The sequence below is a fragment of the Vombatus ursinus genome, unplaced genomic scaffold (genome assembly GCF_900497805.2).
Source record: "Vombatus ursinus unplaced genomic scaffold, bare-nosed wombat genome assembly UNPS02014791.1, whole genome shotgun sequence".
NCBI classification, from domain to species: domain Eukaryota; kingdom Metazoa; phylum Chordata; class Mammalia; order Diprotodontia; family Vombatidae; genus Vombatus; species Vombatus ursinus.
The window spans coordinates 71145268-71151267 of record NW_020954569.1 but is presented as its reverse complement, the minus strand read 5'-3'; positions in this window follow the sequence as shown (position 1 = coordinate 71151267).

The window sequence follows — 6000 nt, the reverse complement described above, 5'->3', positions numbered from 1 at the left end:
TCTTTCTTTCTTTCTTTCTTTCTTTCTTTCTTTCTTTCTTTCTTTCTCTCATTTGTCACTCAAAATAACCCTGGAGGTAGGTCCCAAAGATATCTCTGCTTCATGGCTGAAGAATGGTAGGATTATAGATTTAGAGCTGGAAAGGGCTAGAGAGCCATCTAGTCCAAACCATTCATTTTATAGACTGAGGAAACTGAAGTTCAGAAAAGTTCAGTGACTTGCTTATGGTCATAATAGCTAGCAAGTATCAGAAGCAGTATCTTTCCTTCCTTCCTTCCTTCCTTCCTTCCTTTTTTCTCTTTCTTTCTTTCTTTCTCTCTTTCTTTCTTTCTTTCTTTTTCTTTCTTTCTTTCTTTCTTTCTTTCTTTCTCTCTCTCTCTCTCTCTCTCTCTCTCTCTCTCTCTCTTTCTTTCTTTCTTTCTTTCCCTCTCCCAGGCTGGCCACTCATGGGCTTAATCACACTACTTAGTGATTAGTAAGGGAGCTTTGACCTGCTCCATTTCCTACCTGAACAAATTTGCTCCTCCTTAAGCAGACTGAGATAGTCCCTCATACTCCTAGGGCTCACCATATTGGTGATTGACTTAGTGTGGACGACTGATCACCTTAGCTCACTGCAGCTCAGAATTCTCAGGCTCAGGTAATCTACCAATTTCAGCTTTCCAGGTAGCAGTGATTACAATCCTGCACCACCACATCTGACCCAAAAAGAATTACATGCCATTTTTTCTGTCAGGTACACCATGTTGTTTAGGCAGCTCATTCATTCATTTGCTAGCCTATTCTCTCTAAATTTTCATAATAATATTATATACTATTTCTTGTCCCACCTATCTGATCTCTTCTTCTCAGTCTCTTTTGCTGACTCTTCATCCAGATCACACCCATATCCCCCATATCTGTCCTTGGCCCTCTTTTTTCCTTCCTGTATACTATTTCACTTGGTAATCTCATCAGCTCCCATGGATTCAATTAGTATGGAGATGATAACTGAATGCTCAGACCTATTTATTCAGTCTTAACCTCTTTCTTAATTTCCAGTCTCACATCTCTAATTGTCTACTAGAAATCTCAAACTGGATGTCCTGTAGACATCTTGAAACCAACAAGATCAAAAGGGAATTCATTGTCTCTCCTCCCTGAAACTCTTCTCTTCCTAACTTCCACATTACCATCTAGTCACCCACACTCTCAGCCTAGATGTCATCTTTGACTCCTCACTCTCACTCCCATATCCATTTTGTTACCAAGGACTATTGATTTTCCCTTCATGGAGTCTCTCATATATGACCCCTTTTATCCTCTAATGCTACCATCATCTTGGTGCTGGCTCTCATTAAGTCACACTAGAACTATCTAAAGAGGTAGTTGATCTCCCTGCCTCAGGTCTCTGCTCACTCCAGTCCAATCAGATGTCAAATTAATATACCTAAAGTACAGATTGGATCATGCCACTTCCTATTCAATAAACTCCTGCAGCATCTTATCATCTCTCTTTGACATCCTGATATAACATACTCTCTTTGATGTTCAAAGTCTTTCACAACCTGTGTACCTCCTACATCTCCAGTCCTCTCTAGACTCTGGCATCTTCACTGGCTATTATCCATGCATGAAATATCATCCTTCATCATACCTACCTCTTGGTTTCTCTGGCTTCCTATAAGTCACTTCTATAAGAGGCTTTTCCTGATCCCCTTTTAATGCTAAGACCTTCTCTCTGTTAGTTATCTCCTATTTATTCTGTATATATCTTGTTCATTCATAGTTGTTTTCATGTTGTTTCTGAATTAGACTGAGTTTTTTGTTTTTTTTTTAAAGAGCAAGGAGATTCTTTATCTTTGTGCTTCAGTGGATAGAGTCCTGGGCCTGGAGTCAGGAAAATCTGAATTTAAATCCAGCCTCAGAGAGTTATTAGCTATGTGAACTTAGGCAAGTCACTTAATCTCTGTCTGCCTTAGTTTCCTCAACTGCAAAATGGGAATAATAACACACACTTTCCAAGGTTTTTATGAGGATCAAATGAAATAATATTTTCCAAGTGCTTAGCACAGTGCCTGGCATATAGAAAGTACTTAACATGTGCTTACTGACTAACTGACTAGTGAATGTCTGTTACCTATAAGATGCTATGCTAGGTATTATAGAGGGATAGAAAGAAACAATGTCTCCTGCTCTCTAAGAACTTATAATTGATTTGGAAAAAGATGAGACAGGTACCCAAATAACTACAATGCAGAGCCACATATATCCCATAGATAAAGCCACAGGGTAGGGATCGGGGTAGAAAAACCAAGGTCTATATGAGAACTAATTGTGCTGAATCCAGGTCTTTGTAGTGAGTAGAATTATAGATCTTGATATGGAAGGGACTTGAGCTAATCTAGTCCATGCCCCTGATTTTAGAGGTGAGAAAACTGAAGTCCTAAGTTGTTAAATGGATTTCCCCAGGTCATACATTCACAGAGTATTTAATTCCAGGTCTGTTGACTGAAGAGTTAGTGTTTTTTCTACCATATCACCAAATATCAGAAGGGAAATATGGAAAAAAAATAGAGGAGATCAGATACTGGAGGGCTTTGGACCATACATTTTTCTGTCTTCTACATTCATAGCCCAGTGCTGGGTACCTAGTGCATGATCAATACAAATGCCTACCCATTTATTACTTCTCCACCCACACTTTATAATCCAGTCAATAAACTAGCCTTCTTGCTGTTTTTCATAGACAACATTCCATCTATTATCTCTTTACTTCTGCTCAGAGGACAGAGACTGTTTCATTTTTCTTTTTGTATACCCAGTGCCTAACTTAATGCCTGGCATGTGATAGGCATTTAAGCTGTTGTTGAGTTGTTTTTCAGTCACGTCTGACTCTTTGTGAAGCTGTTTGACCATTTTCTTGGCAAAGATACTAAAGTGGTTCACCATTTTCTTCTCCAGCTCATTTGACAGATGAGGAAGCTGAAGCAAAGAGGGTTAAGTGACTTGTCCAGGGTCACACAGCTGTAGGTGTCTGAGGCTAAATTTGAACATAGGTCTCCCTTCTCCAAGCCCAGCACTCAATCCACTCTCGCTGCCCTAGGCATTTAAGAGAGAGGACTATCATTTGACTGGTTTGCACTATCTATCTCATATTTCCTGGAATCATTTCTAGCACCATCTTCTAAAACAAGTCTTTGCTGATGCTTCCAGCTTGCTAGTGCAACAAATACACAAAAGTTTGTGTGATAGTTGTGCATAGTTGGGAGAGCCAGCCCCAGAGTCAGAAAGATCTGGCTTCAGGTCATACCTCTGGCATACACTGGCTGTGTGACTTTATGTAAATTCCAGGTGTCTCAGTTCTCCAAGCAATTCTCTACTCTCTGACTATAAGCTGAAGAGATGTTTAGCTGATCTGCAATGGCAGAGGAAGTGTCATAATTTGAGAAATCCCTATATCAACTAAACCACAACTCCAGTCCCTATCTCTATATTTCTTAGGGGGTGAGGCAATTGGGGTTAAGTGACTTGCCCAGAGTCACACAGCTAGAAAGTGTTATGTGTCTGAGGCTGAATTTGAATTCAAGTCCTCCTAACTTCAGGCCTGTGCTCTATCCACTGCGCCAACTATCTGTCTCCTATCTCTATATTTTTGTATACTTTATATATACTTGTGGTTACCCTCCCACCCCATGGGAAGGTAAACCCCTTCATGGAAAATACTTTCATTTTTGTCTTCTTAACCACAGATCCCAGAATAATGCATGGCACATACTAGGTATTTAATAAATGTTTTTTGCTTGTTGATTAATTGAATGAATTGACAGATACGAATTATGACCTCTAGTGGTTGATCTGAGTATCATCAGAAGGGATGTTAACTATTGACCTAACTTTGGTATTGTATCTCAGGTAAGAAGTTCCTTTATAAATTATTTATTGGTGATTCTAAGAATTTGATGCTTAGTTGTTATTTCTATTCTCCCCCGGGTTCTCCTTATGTAGAGGAATAAGTTAAATATTATCCAATCAATAGACCAGTACTCCAGAGACAGTTGGAAATGAATGTTTGCTTGATAAAGAGCCTCATCATTCTCTCTGGGGAGTGGGCTAAAGGCTTTTATTACAAAACATCAGAGTTGCCAGCAACTATGGAAGGTTTTATAGTGTTGGGGTGCAGTCCCTGGAGCCTAGCCAAAAAAGAGAAATAGCTCAAGGTGGAGCAGATGAAAAATAGGGTGGAAAGGGCGAAGAACAAAGCAAAGACAAGAACTGAGCCATTATAATGATCATCTGTGTTTCACCCACTTGTTCTTCTAGGCCCAATTGCAGGGATTGAGGAGAGCTGGAACGACCATTATGATTTTTGGTCTCCCTCAGAGGGATTTAATTTTAATCTAGCCCTTGTCATTTCTTCCTATCCATCTTTCCATCTTGCTTCATTTTCTCTCTTTCCTATCCTCCCCTCTCTCTTGACCTCTGTCCTCCCTCCTCTCTTTCTTCTCCCTTCTTTCCCTTCCTCCTCCTTTCTCTTCTTCTCTCCTTTTCTCCCTCCCCTCCTCAATATTCTCTTTCTCTCCTCCTCTCTGTTCTTGTCTTTCCTTTTCCCTCTATTTTCCTCTTTCTCTCTCTCTCTCTCTCTCTCTCTCTCTCTCTCTCTCTCTCTCTGTCCTTTCTCTTTTGATCTGTTCCTCCCCCTCCTCTTCTCTCTCCCTCCTCTGTATCTGCATGCCTGTCTACTCTGTCCGTCTTTTTCTTCCTTTTTTGGTATTAGTTAAGCATGTTATCAAGAGAGTTTACTTGATGGCTAAGGGGCTGGACCGAGGATAAAATGAAAGTAAGGAAGAGAACTGATCTATTTCATTCTTATTATGGCCTCAATTCTTGTTCCTCTGGGACTTATCGGCTATGAATGCCTCAAATAGTCATACCAGGGCCCTTTCTGTAAGGCCCAGGATTTGGCATTCAATTTAATTCTAGAAATGTTTATTAAATTCTTGCTATATGCAAGATATTGCACTATTACTTGGGATACAACTACAAAACATGAAACTGTCTTTGACTTCAAGGGGCTTACATTCTACTGGTGGTACACAGTAGAATGTATACAGATAATACAAAGTATATACAGAGTAATAATGCAAAGTTATTTCAAGAGGGAGAGAGGGCTAGTAATTATGGCAAGTAGGGAATGAGATCAGAGAAAGTATTTTTAGAAAGTGGCAACTGAGCTGTGCTTTGAAAGAAGGTAGGAATTCTGCACCTGGGATTCAGAGGTGAAGAAGGAATATGCATAGTAATAGCCACATTGTGGCGATGATCAACTTTGAAAGACTTAGCTCTTCTCAGCAGCATAATGATTCAAGACAATTCCAAAAAACTCACGATGGAAAATGCTATCCACATCCAGAGAAAGAACTATGGAGTCTGAATGCAGTTCAAAGCATCCTATTTTCACTTTTTTTGTTTTTTTTTCCTTTATAGTGTTTTTTCCCTTTTGTTCTGATTCATCTTTCACAACATGACTAATATGGAAATATGATTAATATGATTGTATATGTATGACCTATATCAGAATGCTTTCTTCTTAGTGAGGGGGGAGGGGAGGGAGGGAGAAAAATTTGAAACTCAAAATCTTATACAAATGAATATTGAAAACTATATTAAAAAAAGAAAATACTTCTGAATGGAAGAATATTTTGAAAAAAAAAAGAGTACATATCAGATAGGAAGAACATTTGTGAAAAGGCATGGAAACAACTAGCAAGTCCAGTTAACTGGAATATGTTTGCAGGCAAAGACAGAGAGATAAGCCAAGAATGCAGTAGAGTTTATAGACACCTTTCTCTCCTTTAGATCTTGGATAGTAGATGGCTAGGAGCCTCTCACTATACGATGAAATGTGTGATGGATTTTTTTTCCTTTCATTCCAGTAAAATTCTGTAACTACTAGAATCTAGTAACCTTGGAGTATAGGTGAAGTTAAAAGTTTCAAATGAATGGAAAACTTTTTGGTCA